Source organism: Enhydra lutris, unplaced genomic scaffold (assembly GCF_002288905.1).
Source record: "Enhydra lutris kenyoni isolate GAN:26980312 unplaced genomic scaffold, ASM228890v2 scaffoldscaffold91, whole genome shotgun sequence".
NCBI classification, from domain to species: domain Eukaryota; kingdom Metazoa; phylum Chordata; class Mammalia; order Carnivora; family Mustelidae; genus Enhydra; species Enhydra lutris.
In genome coordinates this window covers 573507-588319 of record NW_019154175.1, presented here as the reverse complement: position 1 = coordinate 588319, position 14813 = coordinate 573507, and the positions used below count along the sequence as shown (strand labels likewise).

General features: G+C 48.6%; 1 protein-coding gene across 2 annotated transcripts in view; it reads right to left on the bottom strand.

Annotated features, from left to right (window-relative positions):
* LOC111162367 (potassium voltage-gated channel subfamily H member 1) overlaps positions 1-14813 on the bottom strand; it is a 373079-nt gene that overhangs the window by 62619 nt on the left and 295647 nt on the right. The window lies entirely within an intron of this gene.

The window sequence follows — 14813 nt, the reverse complement described above, 5'->3', positions numbered from 1 at the left end:
ACAGGCTCATTTCAATTGGCCCATTGCAGGCTTTGGTAAACTGGTCCCTGGGGATCCTTCGAATGGCCGAGTGTGACCGTGGGGACCTTCTGAATACCGACACTACCTGATCCATGATAATGAAGACTTAAAAAAATAACAGAATACCACCGAACTTCCCTCTCCTTTTGGCTTCCGTAAACAGAGAGTTTACCACCAATGGGATGGATGAATTCGTATTTGTAAACTGAAGCGTGCTAGTCAATAGGACGGACTTCATATACATGGGCCAGGACATCCCAAAGGCAAGAACTGGGCAGAAGGATCCAGGCCAACTTGACTCTTCCTTGGCAGTCTTGTTCCTCAGTCCTTCTGCTTGTGCAGGAGGGGGAGGCCAAAAGAGGAAGGCATAAGGACACTGAGAACACTATAGCTATGAAAGAAGAGGCCATGCAGAAATGAGGAAGTAAAAGCATCTCCCTTCCTGGGGCTCCCAGCCCGGGGATCTTGACACCAAGCTGCACCCGAGCAACGCTTCTACCCAAGGCCGGCAGGCAGGCAACAAGGAGGCTGGAGGCACAGGTGGAAAATGGAAAACCTTCACGGAAAACCCTCCACAGACGGTGCATCTCAATGTGCACAATGTTCTCTGTGCCGAGGGCTGGCCTTGGGCACCATGCGGAAAGAGTCCACAGCCCACCAGCCTGAAAGGACATCCTATCAGTGACAGCCTGAGTAACCAACTGGATACCAGTATGGGAGTATTTGAAAGAATGACATAAAGGAAATGTTCTGGGGTGGGCCAAAGAACACAGCCAGATTAGAAGTTGCAGACAGGATTCCTGGCCGGCAAGATCCTGCTTAATTTGCCTGAAGTAAATTGATTAGCGACAGTATTCCCATAACTCCTAAGAAGGAAGACAACTGGGTGAGCTGCCAGACGGGACTGAGTTGGGTAGTTACCTGCTGGAGTTGAGGGCGGGCGGGGAGGAGCTGCACCCCTGCAGACCTTCTCAAAAGCACCAAGTGAGGTCAGAGAATGGCCAAGAAAACAATAACAACAAAAACAATGAAGAAAATGACAATGGATCAAATCTAGTCACAGTGAAGTCAGAAGGAATTATTTTATTCCTGAGAATTTGGCTAGAGTCACTCTTATCAAAAGGGGACCATTGACTCAAGGTGACCTTTGGCCAAAGAGCATTGTCATAAAAATAATTCCCTTCATTAGACCAGAAGTCCTCATGCACTACTACCCATGGCTTTTCTCTCTAAGTCTCTCTTGGTCTATGCTGGGACACAGCAGAGGGAGAGTGAATGAGACCCCTGGTTTGAGAATTCCAGAGCCCTTGATTTCCTCAGGCTGGAGGGGGCACCACCCCAAGCCCTGCCCCTCATCCCTTGCACTGTTCCGAGCACAGAGCTGGGCACAGAGTCAGGCTTTCGGGACAGGGTTGGGTTTGAGGGACAACATTGTGGGTCAGGGCCCTGATTCTATCCCCAATGCCCCCCACCCTCCCAGCTCTCAGCTCCAGAGGAAGCTGTAAGGTAATTATATCCGGGAGCAGGTTTAATAAGTGGGGGGAGCCCAATGCAGAGCGATAGGAAGAATCATGTACCTGTGAGATTCAAGTTATGAAAACAGATGGAGGAGTCTCAGTTCATGGTGCGTGCACACACGCACATGTGTGTGTGTTTTCAGGGATGGAAAATACTATAAAGCTACTTCAAAGCATTGTCAGTGGCATTATTTATCAGTCCAGAAAATGTAGTCCTAGGCAACAGAGAGGAAATTGAGAAAGAGGACAGAGATTAAGGCACTGAGAAGAAATTAAGAGTCAAGGAAGAGGACTGCTTGTAAATGATTCATGGGATAGATTACTTTGCAAAAAAATGGGGGAGAAATTGAGCTTCTAGCCAAAGCCAAAGGCATGGAGAGCAGAAGAAAGAGAGGAGAGCCTGGGGTTGGGGGCCTGAATGACAAGAAATCCCCTGTCATTTCCTGCAGGTGTCACAAAGGCACTGTGTAATTGCTTTCCCTGAGTTGTTCAGAGACTGCTAATTGAACAATGCAAGTCAGAGGGCCCTCGGAGGGAGGCTATTGGGTGGATGGCAGGAGCAAGGCAAGATCAGCTTTCCTGGGAGGGCCAGCATGCCTCAGAGAAAGCTTTGGGGGTTGGGTCATTAGTGGATTCCTTCATTCGGGTGGAAACAAAATACTCCCACTCACTGCTTCTACCTGGGTGGCCCTGCGTCCAATGGACTTGGTCTCTCCACTGGCCTGAGTCAACCTGGCAGCCTGGGGTGTTGGTTACAACCGGAGAGTGGAGCTGAGGAGGCCTCAAAGTTTCTCAGAAAGCCAAGTTGCCTGCGTGGAAGGGAGGAATCCGGAAATTCAACACAAGCACCTGTTTTTAGGTATGGGCACAAAACAGGGGCTAATACAGCCCCTTGCCTGCCCCTCAAGAGAGATCATTCCTGTTTAAATATTTCAGAAGCCACCAGTCTGATGGTGACCAACCCAGACCTTGGAAAAACAGGATCAGCCTCAGAGTTGGAAGTGATCCTACTCATTCACCTCCAAAATACTGAGAGCCTATTACTAAGTGCCAGGGTTGTGATCAGAGCTGTACCACAGTGATCCTGGGATCTCACTCTGCATTGTCTAGGTAGCAAGCTAGCTGGGACTGGGAGGTTTCCCTTCTCTCTGTGGGAGGGATTACATCCAGCTCCACTTCCTGGGGCCAGGGTTTCCACTCTGTTGGGGTGGTGGGGTCTCCAGCTTTTTCTGGGCTGAGGGCTTCCTGGAATCCACTAGCTCCCCAGACCCAGTGTGCCCTTCACCAATAGCTTGCTCTCCCACTTACACTAGAAGGGGGAAGATGGAAAAATGGACAAGGGTCAGGGTCCCTCCACTTGAATGCAGGTGCAGAATGGGTGTCAGCACCTCTCTGTGAGATGATGAGAGGCTCCAAGGGCCCCATGGCCCTCTTCTCCTATTGACGGCCAGCCCACAGAAGGCTGTACCTGTGTGACACTGTGGCAATTGTCCCAAACCCTAATGTAGTAGTTCTCAAGATTCAGGGGGCATTAGGATGACCAGCAGGGCTTAACAAAGTATAGGATTTTGGGTTTAGCACCAGAAATTCTAAGTCAATAGGGTAAGAGTGGGAACAAGAATTTGTCATTCTAACCAGGGACCACACCTTGAGAACCACTGCCTAATGCCTGAGAGGTACAGAGTGGGGGACCCACCCTCAAAGACAGAGGTAGAATTACTGGGGTGACAGCAGGGGACAAAACTACTCTGGGAAGCAAATATCAAAGATTTTATATTTAAAATGATCAATGGCTTAAGTGTTACAAAGGGGGGGAAAGGTGCTGTGAGAAAAAACAGGTGGGAGAACTAACCTGGATGGAGAGTGCAAGGGTCAGGGAAGGTCTCTGTGAAGAAATGCTCTAAGGGAACATCGAATTGCCTTGATTTTCTGGGGCCACCAGGATTCGAATTTTCTGCTCCATTTTTTTAACCTGGGAACTCTGGTATTGAGCATATCTGAAACTATATTTTCAGATGTGCATTTGCTCCTGAAGGTAGCTGAAAAGGCCTTTTCTAGACTGTAGATGCCAGGTGAGAACTGATGGTGACCAGACGTGAAAGCTACCCATCTGGTGTAACACAGGACAAGGCAGACGTCGTGTGACAATATGCTTGCCTCTGCTCCAGGACAGTGCTCACCTCCCTCTGCCAAGGGGCCATGGCTACAGGGGTACACAGGTCACAGCCCAGGGTGACACACTGTGTGTAAGACACAGGAACCCATGCGCCCTGCTCCTGACTACAGACAGACTCTGCAGGGATGGCGGGGTGGGGATTTAGGTTCTCCTACCCCATGATCAGCATTGTTGGGTCTCTCCACGGCCTCTGACACTGGGGAAGAACAGTGGATTCCTGGGGACAGGCCTGGGGAGATAGAAAGTCACTGTCCCTGTCAGCCTGTGTCACCTGGAGCTGTCACAGCCCTGCTGCTCAGGTGTGTTCCTCAAAATGCCGTTAGCTAGCAGCTATACCAGCACAACCTGCGGGCTTGTTAGAAACACTTCATTTTGACTCCTTGTTAGAAACACTTCATTTTGAGTTCCTGAACTAGAATCTGCATTTTAACAAGACTGACGATGATTTGTGTGTGCACTGAAGACTGGGAGACACTAGTTTACAGAACTAAACTCAAGGACGAGGTAGCTTCCTTGGCCACCAGCCTCTGTCAATGGAATGTTCTCAGGGCCCCTGTTTGGGGATCCCCAAGGCTGTCCATCACCTCACTGCACGTGCACACAGGCCAGTGGGCTGGTGGAAGGGATGTAGAATGCGGAGCTGGACAATACGAGTTCAAGTTCTAGTTTTGCCACATAGCTTACATTTCCTCTTTCGGATCCTCAGGCTCCCCACCAGCCTCACGTTCCTCGCAAAGTTGTTGCCAAGATCAGATAAGATAAAATATGTGAAAATACCTTGTCCAGAGGAAAGCGGGGCACAGATGTTAAAAGTAAACACACACACACACACACACACATAAATATGTGCACATGTTAGAGAATTTGAAGCTGAACGACCCCCAGTCTGATTTTTTGATAGACGGAGTTCCCCTGAAAACTTCTGAGGGCAGAAAAACATGGGTCCTGACACATTCATCCCCGGGCACAGAAGGGGAAAGTCAGAGCTATGGGTCTGCTGGAAACTAAGTCCGGGACAAAGCTCAAGAATATAACCTCTCCACCCAAATGCTGAGTTCTGTAGGTCAAGTCCTGGCCAAGGAATCAGACTTCTAATTGTACTTTAAATAGTCTCTTAAACTGTAGGTGGTGGCTTTGTGTCCTATTCACAGCTGTGCCAGGATGGGATTATCCTGGGAATCAAAGGATGAAGATAGAAATTACAAGTCAAGCTGGGCTTGGTGAAGGGAATGTGCCAACAGGAGATGAGATTCCAGAGGTCTCTTTCCATGGATGTCTTGCTTAAGACGTTTGTATCTGAGGCTCTCCAGAGGACACCAGCTGGCAGAGACCCTTGGAATCCAAGTTTGGTAAGGCTGGTAAAATTACTAGGATTCACCTAACTTTCTCATTTTACCATTAACTTAACTGAGGTTAAGGACTTGACCTTATGGCAAACTTGGGGTAGAACTTGGGTCCCAGCAACTAGTCCGGGATACCATGTACTTCCCCCAAGAGGTCATGATCCATTCAGTCACTTAGGAGCCCCCAGAGGAAAAAGGATGGAGTGGTGAGGAGCTGGTGGGGAAAAGTTTCCTGGGGAGGGCTTCACAGAGAAGTCATCTTTGGGTTGTGGGACAGGAGAGTTTGGTCTGGGATCCGATCCTCCCAGACCCTGTTTGAATGTGATAAAGGCAGGGATTTGGGTGGAGGAGCGGGGAGGGAAGGTTACTTGGGAGGGTCAGCTACATGGATCAAGTTAGGATCAGTGTTGGTATGGAGACCAGATCAGGATGCCCATGAGCTGGTGGAAAGTTCAGAAGTCACATTTATGAAACTGTCTTTCGGGGAAGCCTCAGGAGGGCTGTGCTGGGCCATGCCAGATGCCCATCTGCAGGGGAGGAAAGAAACTAGGTGCTTGTATGACAAATGACCAGAAAAAGTTGGAGCCAGACTATGATTCCATTCAGAGGTGTTTCTAGCAAGAGCCCGGAGAGGCTGAGAATGGAGCAGAGCAACCCATGTGCCCAGGTATGATGAGTTTCTTGGGAAGTAGAGATTTAGCTGCTGAGACCAGGACAGTCTCCGGTAAGTTGAGATGGCCTGTCACCCTGGTGTGGAGGGTGTGGGCCACTGGGGAGCACACTGACCTGAGGGTGTCTTCTGGAGAGAGAGGACAAAGACAGCCTGGATGAAGACATGGGGCTGGAATCCCCACTTCTAGACCTGAAGTGTGAAGACGGGTGAGTGGCAACTGAGTTGTGATTCTAATAGCTTAAATTATGTGCCAGGCACTACATGAAGAAATACAAGGAATAAACATATCAATAGGGTCCCCAAATCCGTAGGAAACATTAGATATGTACCCATCCACACAGGAAACCTGAGTGCTATGTCCTCTCAAGGACCCAACAAAATACTGCAGAAAGACAAATTAGAGAAGAGAGAGATTCTAGCTGAAGTAGACTGGGGGTGGCTTTGGTGGGAAGGAGAATCTGAGTAGGGGTTGGCTGGGTTGGGAGCTGTGGGAGGAGGTGAGGTAGGGTGAGGGGTGCTCCAAGCCAGACAATATACACAGAAGTAAGTACATGGAACGTTCTAGAACTGTCAGTGTGGGTGGGCATCACATAGCAGCATGAAGGTGCAGTCTGCTCTGTAGCTGGAAGTACAGGCTGACACAAGATCCCTGGGTCTGGACTTTATTCTGAGGCTGTGTGGAAACACAAGAGGTTTTTAGAGTGAGAGTGTGAGTGAGCGGAGCTGGAAGGTCAGGCAGAGGTTGTTCTTGGCCATCTGCGGTGGCCATCTCACAGCCTCTGCCAGCAGCACGTTCTCTCTAATGTCTAACACAGTGCTCTTTCCTGAGATCCTGGTGCTGTCTGTGTTTTGTCAATCTCTCTTTCTGAGTTCCTCTGGGTTCTGAGTGATGAGAAAAACAAAGGAAAATATTTCATTCTAAGATTCAAAGGAACAAGGATTAATTAAATCCTTGGACCTTATTCCAAGAACCATCCAAGAAAAGGGGCAGGGCTTATACAAGAATATTCCTTATAAGAAAAAAGAATTCCTGTGTGGGGAGGGGACTCAAGGAGGAGAAAGAGGGAGAGGAGGGGAGGGGAGCAGAGGCGAAGGAAGAGGAAGAAGAGAGGGAAGGGGGAGGAGAAGAGTGGTATTATAAGATGCACCCTCCCAAAACACAGATGCAAGGACTAAATCCCCGGACATGTACATGTGACCTTAAAAATAGGTTGTTTGCAGATGTAATTAATAGAGAGACCCAGAGATGAGATCGTCCTGGAATTAGGGTAGGCCCTGAATGTAAGAACCAGTGTCTTTGTAAGAGAAAGGAAGGGTAGACTTGACACACAGAGGCAAGGGATGGAGGCCATCTGCACGTAGAGGCAGAGACTGGAGTTAGGTTTCCACAAGCCAGCCAATGCCAGGAGCCACCAGAAGTTGGGAGAAGCGAGGAAGGATTCTGTTCTAGAGACTTAGGAGGGAGCACAGCCCTCCAGACATCTTGTCTTTGGACCTCCGGCCTCCAGAAGTGTGAGAGAGTAAATGTCCATGGTTTTATGCCACACAGTGCATGGTAATCTGTGACCACAGGCTCAGCGAAGTGAGACACCTGGGGGTGCTGTGGCTGAGTGGGCGTTGGGAGGCAGAAGGGAGCTATCATGGTGCCATTCCCAAGAAGCGTCCAACTGGATGGTTTTCTTTCCTTGGCAAGCTCTATACCAGACACACACAGACAACAGGAAAGACATGTAAATAAAGTGGAAGTCAAGTCAAAAGCAATCGAAATTTGGAGTCTCGACACCACCTCTAGCACCAAGAGAGCCAGAGGCCAGCTCCTCACAGGGACTGTTCTTGGCCTCACAGAGGGGAGGAGGTAGCCTCTGTCCTGGACATTTGTTCCCAAGCTTCAGGCTGGGACCTTGAACGTACTGCTTCCCACTGCTTCTATGGAAGAGCGGCTTTTGTATCCTGAACCAGAGCCTCAGATCATAAATACACTGTAGTAAACTCACTGGGGGGTTGTAGCCATGTTATTTTTAAATGCCACCCAAGGTCCGAGGCCCACAAGGCCCCGCACTCAGAGTACAGAACAGGTGCAGTTTCTCTCCACCACCTGCTGCCTTATGCTCTGCAATCACTAAGAATTGGGGGCTCCAGCCAGTGTCCCCAAATAGGAGCATTTACTTTCAACAAAGTACACACATGAACGAATAACAGCCGGCCACACATGGCACTTTATGGGTTTATCAAGCTTACAGATGTCAGGCGATCTTTACCTCTAACCCAGAGGGAAAAAACCTGCTTCCCCAGCCAAACAGAGCTGACCCCACAGCCCTCACTGGGAGAGGAACCGGGTGCTAGGGGGACTACACCAGCTGGCTACGACACCAGCCTCCTTTAGGACTAATCACCGATGGGAGGAATTGCTGGTGCATGCATACACACACACACACACACAGCAGCGGTGGCAGCAACAACTGCTGGCAAACAGACCAATCTACTGAGAAGCCTGCAAACTTCCAGCCCAGGGTGCGTGAGGGGCATGCACGCACACGGGAAGACGGTGCCTGGCTCTGCAGAAGAGGCCGGAATCCAGCACCCGTGCGGTGACAAAGGGACAACGACTCCTGCTCCGGCCTCCTGTGTGAGCCCGAGGCTCTCAGAGCAGTGAGCCTGCAGTGGGAGAGGTGGGGAAGGAGGAAGCACCGAGCCGGGGGGTCAGGGCGGCTGCTCTCCCATCAGGGCAGCTGGGACTGCTGGAAATGGAAACACTGCTCGAAATGGTTGGTTATAGATTAGGAGGAGGTTTGTCACTTGTGACCACAGGTGATTAGGAGCTGCTTCTGACGCCAGTGAGCGGGACTTGAGCCCTTGAGCCCCAAGCATCCCTGTTCAGGTTCTGACTAGAGAGAAATGTCAGAGTGGAATGAGACAGAGCTTAAGCAGAAAGCCCAGGATGAAAAACTCTGGCAGCTTCCCAGCGGCCTCAACAGGTAGCCTAATAGTGAAACAAAGCCACTCTGCTGTGGCATGCATCTTGCCCCAGGGCGTAGGGACTGGGGAAACCAGATTTGGCAGATAAGTTCTTCCCCGGGTTGTTCTTCAGCCCAGCTCTCAGTCCCGGGTTAGCAAAGGCATGTGCCTCCCCAGGCCAAGCTCAGCTGCGCAGAGCGGGTGCCAGGTTCTTCTCCTCAATGAATACTATTTGCAGAATCTACTCAACCTTCTGAAACCTTCCAATCACAGATCGCCTTTACCTTGACTTCTCAGTCCCCTTTCCTTCCCTTACCCCGAGGCTTGCCCCAGATCCTTGCTGTCCTAGGACCAAAGAAAGTGGCTTTGCCCAGATCTCCCGAGCCCTGGAGGCCAAGTATCAACCAGATAGGGAAGATACTCGAGAAAGGCAGCACCCCTCCCACCGCCTGAGCCTTCCATAATCATTTCATCATCTCTTTCATGAAATAAGTTAAATTAAAATCCCACGGCAGTATTCCCCTGTGTGCCTGAGTGAGGGGCTCTAGGGAAGGGGAGGTTTCCCACCCAGCACGCCGCTAGCTGCCGTCCTCAGTAAAGCACTTTGGTTTGTCAGGCTTTCCAGTATTGTTTTAATTGAAATATAATTGACATATCACATTCTATTCATTTTAGGTATACGATACAATGATTCTATATTTGTATCTATTGCCAAATGATCACAAGTCCAGTTACCACCCATCACCTAGGATTTTTAGTATTTTATGCCATTTCTTATTTTTACAGGTGTTCCGTGTTATTCTTCATCTCCCTTCCCCTGCCACCTGCTATGGGATTTGTCCCAAGCCTGGGGAAGTCCTCGCCCTCCTTCTGTCACTGGGACCCGGCTTCACTTGTCTCTTCACCCAGATGGTCACAGAGGCCCAACATGGTTAGGACGTACTCTCACGCCTCACACACAGGAAGTGCCAAATGTATGATGCGCTCCAGCCTGCGGAAGGCAGGAAGTTTTGGAGCTATCCTCTGAACAAGGATCCCCTTTTAGAAATTCATACCCTGTGAACCAGAAGCTGTTTTCATGTCTGGCTTAAGCATTCGCAAAAAGCGCTCTGGGAAATGCAGCAGCATGAATGCAGGAGCTGTCTGCAAATTGATCTCCCGGGGATAAGGCCCCATCTTCCGCATGCTGCCTGCAGCAAGGGGCTTTTTAAAAATTAAATCCGTCATGGAAAATATGCTGGCTCTTGCTACTTCAGGCCTCCCAGGGAGAGTCAAGTGGATTTTAAAGCCTGGAAAGTGAGGGGTTTGAGGGGTGGCTGGGGTCCTGTAAGTAGCCACAGGTGTAGTGGGAAGAGGGCTGGAAGAGGCATCAAGCTCCCTCAGGCCCCCAAAAACATCACGTCCTCCATATTGGTCCGCTTCTCCTTGGGGTCTCTAGGCACCTCCAGAAAAGTCAAACCCGGAAGCTGCTGCTGCTGCTGCCCTGTAAGTCTGGGACAATGCCCTTCTGGAGTCTTCAAAACCAGGTGGGGAAGGAGCAAGAACAAAACCTGGGGGATGGGCAAATTGGCCAGTGCCTTCCCTCGGGAGGCCTTCTCTTCCAATCATTCTTAATGATTCAGATTCACTGTTCTCCCACCATCCATGCAAAGACACCTTCCTGATTGAGTGTCAGCCATTCAACCAACCATCTGTGCCCTGTCCACCATGACGTAGACAGGTACCCGCAAAGGACTAGGCCTTTCTAGCTTTCTAACAGAATTACACAGGACACAGGCAGGCCATGCTATGACCTCCAAAGCCATCCTCTGGTTGACAGCCTCCTCCCAGGGAACCGAGGCTTGTGAACCAGGACTGTTAACCCCAGATCAGTGAAGTGGGGTCCCCACTTAGAGGAGAGGCATGAAAGCAAGAAAGAGTATGGTATTGGCGGTTGCCAGACTTGAGCCCAAGTTCCAGCTCCGTTTAGCTTATTGGATTTGGGGCAAATTATTTCACCTAACTGAACCTTAGTTTCCTCAGCACCTTAATGAGATAATGATGCATATAAAAGCTTTAGCACATACTGGGCCTGGGAGATAATAAATGGGGGTGGTTATTATTATTTTATGCTGGTATCAGTGGTACCTACAGAGGGTGAAAGACCTCTATACCCAGGGTCGGGGAGAGGGATGAGATGGGATATGTGGGCAAAGTTTCAGAGACAGAAAAAAAGGAGAGGTGGCTCTACAGAAATGAACTTATAGTCAAGGCACTAAAAATCTACAACAATAACAAGAAGGAGGTTGGTGTACTTGTGTTTTCATTTATTGGTTGCACAAATGGTTGGTTGGCCCACTGTTCATCCATTCATTCAATTATCGAATGCTTACTTTGCACCAAGCTCTAAGAGAGTTGATCAGGAAGGAGATGTGAATCAGGTAGACAAGGCCGAGGCCTTACAGAGCTTCTAGATTGCCAAAAAAAAAAAGACCTAGAGTGAACAGTTCATTGGAAGTATGACGAGAGCTACAGAGAGAAAGTGACTGCTACTTATTGGATTGAAAGACAGGAGCCCTCACCTACACTAGAGAGATTCAAGAGACGCTGTATAGAGTCAGGGCCCATTGTGAATTTAGAGCTTCACTCCAGATCCCTAAGTTAAATACAGCCAGGACAAGACCATTAAGTGACACTAGTCACAAACAAATTTGCCATCAACAGAGTGTGCAATGAGAAGAACCAAAATTGGGCAGGCCCATGACACACATTACACAGAAACGGTCCATGTGGACATCTGGGCTGGGATAGATTTGGTGTGTGAGCTCCTGAGACAAGTGTTCAAAGCCCCTTGGAGGGGCTGAACTAACATTCACTTCCATTAATCTAACATCTCAGAAGGCAGTTATTATTATGAAAGGTCACCTGGGCTGTGATCCTGATGCTCCACTTACTAAAAGCACGGGCTAGAATAAAAACCCCCGTGACTTACTGGAAAAATTCATAAGAACATGTTCAAAGCCAAAGAGCACATTTTGAAGAGTGGGCGGAGCCTTTAAACAAGGAAGCCCCAGAAACAGGGCAGATGGGTAGGAACGTGAAATGTGACTGGGCCAGTAAGGGACTGGCGGGGCCTGGGAGAACGTCCTGGGGAGCAGCCTCTCACTGACACGGGGGTTGCCAGAACGGGGACAAACTGCTCGCTGGTAACATAAGGCCGCTGCTCACTAGACATGAATGCACCACTGGAGGGGCGATGGGGGAAAGCTGAGTGCAGGAGGATGCTGAGAAAGCAGGGAGACTCGCCAGTAGTGTCCACTCGGGGTGCCACTGAGACCGAGTGAGACGGATTCCCACTGCTAGGGTCATCTTTGGCTTCTTAACGTTTCACAGACATGACCCGGCCATTCTATAGGTCACTGACCATTTAAGGCAGAAGAGACACTGAAGAGCATCTAGTCCCTGTTTCTTAGAGGTGTCAGGGAAAACACCGGCTCTGACAGATGTCAACAGCTATATTGGAGTAGACAGTAGAAAGTCCTAGTGAGATTCAAAAAAGTGTTTGGGGGTGGGAGACAAATAAATGTGTGAAATGCTGGACTCACCAGTGGAGACCTCAGGAAGCCAGCTTGCTGACCTGGGGACTGAACCCATGATCTGGGACTCATTAGTACTACCCTACTTGTTAGGAGTCAATCACACACTTCTAAGAAAATATTAGGCAGGTACATTACTCTCTAAAGAACTGCCCTGGCCCCATGGGTCTCTGAATTTGCACAGATCTATTCTAACTTGTGGTAAACACATGGTGTAATAGTTGGTAAGGGGTAAGGTAAATTATAACTTCCCTCCCCCAGCACCTACTCCACACCGGACTCGCTCATTCTCTCTATCCATTCTGCCCAAAAAGGAAAGCAGGATCTGTATCAAGCCCTACAGAGCCATTATTTGCCAAACCTCACTGATCCTTTGGTGCTACTCGAGAGGCCCAGGCACAGATCTTGGAGTTATATGTCTAGATTTCCAGGTGTTAAATTTCAGCCTCTACTTGGCTTTTAAAACTTTTACCACCTGATGGGATCTCTTCATTTCCAGAAAAGTTTAGCTCATCAGTAATCATAATGAGAACAATACATACACTGAAAACTCGTTATGACAAAGTACCCTTCTAAGGTACCATTCCTATTCCTATTTTATAAATGAATGAATTGGGGCCCAGGGAGTTTAGATAACCAGCCCGTGGTCACTAAGGAGAGTCAAGATTTGAACCCAAGAACTCTGACTCCAGAGTCCACATTCGTAGCTGCCACTCTCTCTTGCCTCCTTATGCTTATTCTATGAGCCACACTATTAGGGTTCCTGCTCTGCTTCACTCTGTTAACCCCTTTCCTATGGACAATGGAAGGAAAGTAACTCGACTGTGCCCATGTGTATGTGTAAGGCACTGTGCCCAGGCCACGATCATCCTTCCCATAGCTACCTTTTGGAGTGAACAGCATGAATCCACAGAAGAGGAAGAGCTGTAAAATCTCCCCCTGCACCCTCACACCCACCAAGCACATGGCTGAGCCCAGATAGAGAGATCTAGCTTCAAAGCCCATATTCATCCCAGAACTTTACTGCTTCCTTGAAGTGTCCACATATACACTAGCCACCTGCAGTTCAAGCTGATTCATAACAAAGCATGGAGTGGTTTCACTGTCTCCCATCCCCCAGGGATCATGATGGGGCTCTGCTATAGGTTTTTGGGGTATTAGGGAGGATCCTTAAGGATACATGGAAGTCTACACAGGTCCCTAACATCATCCCCTGATCCTCTTGAGGGAAAAGGGCCTTGGCTTTGATTTTTATGTTGCTGTCCTGGAAGAATTACGGCCTTACCACTAACATCATGTCCCCATCCCCCACCCCTAATTCCAACACCCTGATTTTATTATCTTCATAATTTGAAAGTCTAATAGATGATTTTAATTCCACAGAAGACCTCACTCTGGAAGGATAACAAATATATGTATATATATATATACATATATACATATATATGTATATATATATGTTATGTAGAGATTGTTTTTAAACCTTAGGCTGTGATGATTCAATGGGGAAGGAGATACATTGCCAAGCACCTGGCCTTGGGATCTTTCTCTCCATCTTATCATCTTCCACAAGAATTTGTGCAGTAAGAAAACCGAGAGGCTTTCCAGAACAGAGCTCTTTTTCCAAAGCCTCCAATGCCTTCACCTTCTCCTCTCCAGAAGAAAATGCCCTTTGGTTACTGAGGAGGGGGATGGCTAGAAATGTATGTGCAGTATTTAACTATCTTGACACAGTTCACTATGGCAACCTCAGTCACAGAAAATAAGCATCAGTAGGTCCCTGCTTTGAAGCTGCCAGTAACTCTGGTCACAGCTCCCTCCCAAACACACTAGGTTAGGGCCTTATCAAGCTAAGAAAAATCCATCCTGGAACACATTACCATAAGCACAATTGATGCAAAACATACTCAAAATCATGACAACATTGGCTTCAAAAATAAAGCCCCACACACAAAGAAAGAGAACTACCCCACCAATTACCTACATGCCAAGTATCCCATGTGCGGACCACTGTTAATTAGCTAATTATCTGTCTACGATACATCATTTAATTGTGGTACATTTTCTCTACTGTCCCAGTGATGAGCAGGACAAGCCGACCTCCTAGCTGGCACCTGCTGGGATGTGAACGCTCATCCCAGGCTGAAGGGACAGTAGAGCCCAACCAAATGAGACACTGATTAAAGAAAGTGTCTGGATACACACAAAGGGGAGCAAAGCCTGCACTCGGAACTTCTAAGGCTGAAGGTAGATGGAGAGAAGAATACAAATAGGTATTGAGAGGTTCCTACAGGTATCAGGTCACTTTCTTTTTTTCAATGCATATGATCCTCTCAATAAACCTACTTAGGAGGGACTTTTATTAGACCCTTCTTACAGATAGCTTAGAATAGTTTAGTAACTTTCCCAAGGGTACATAGCTAGTCAGCAGTCAAAACCAGGATTCAAGGGGCGCCTGGGTGGCTCAGTGGGTTAAAGCCTCTGCCTTTGGCTTAGGTCATGATCCCAGAGTCCTGGGATCAAGCCCTACATTGGTTCTCTGCTCAGTGGGGA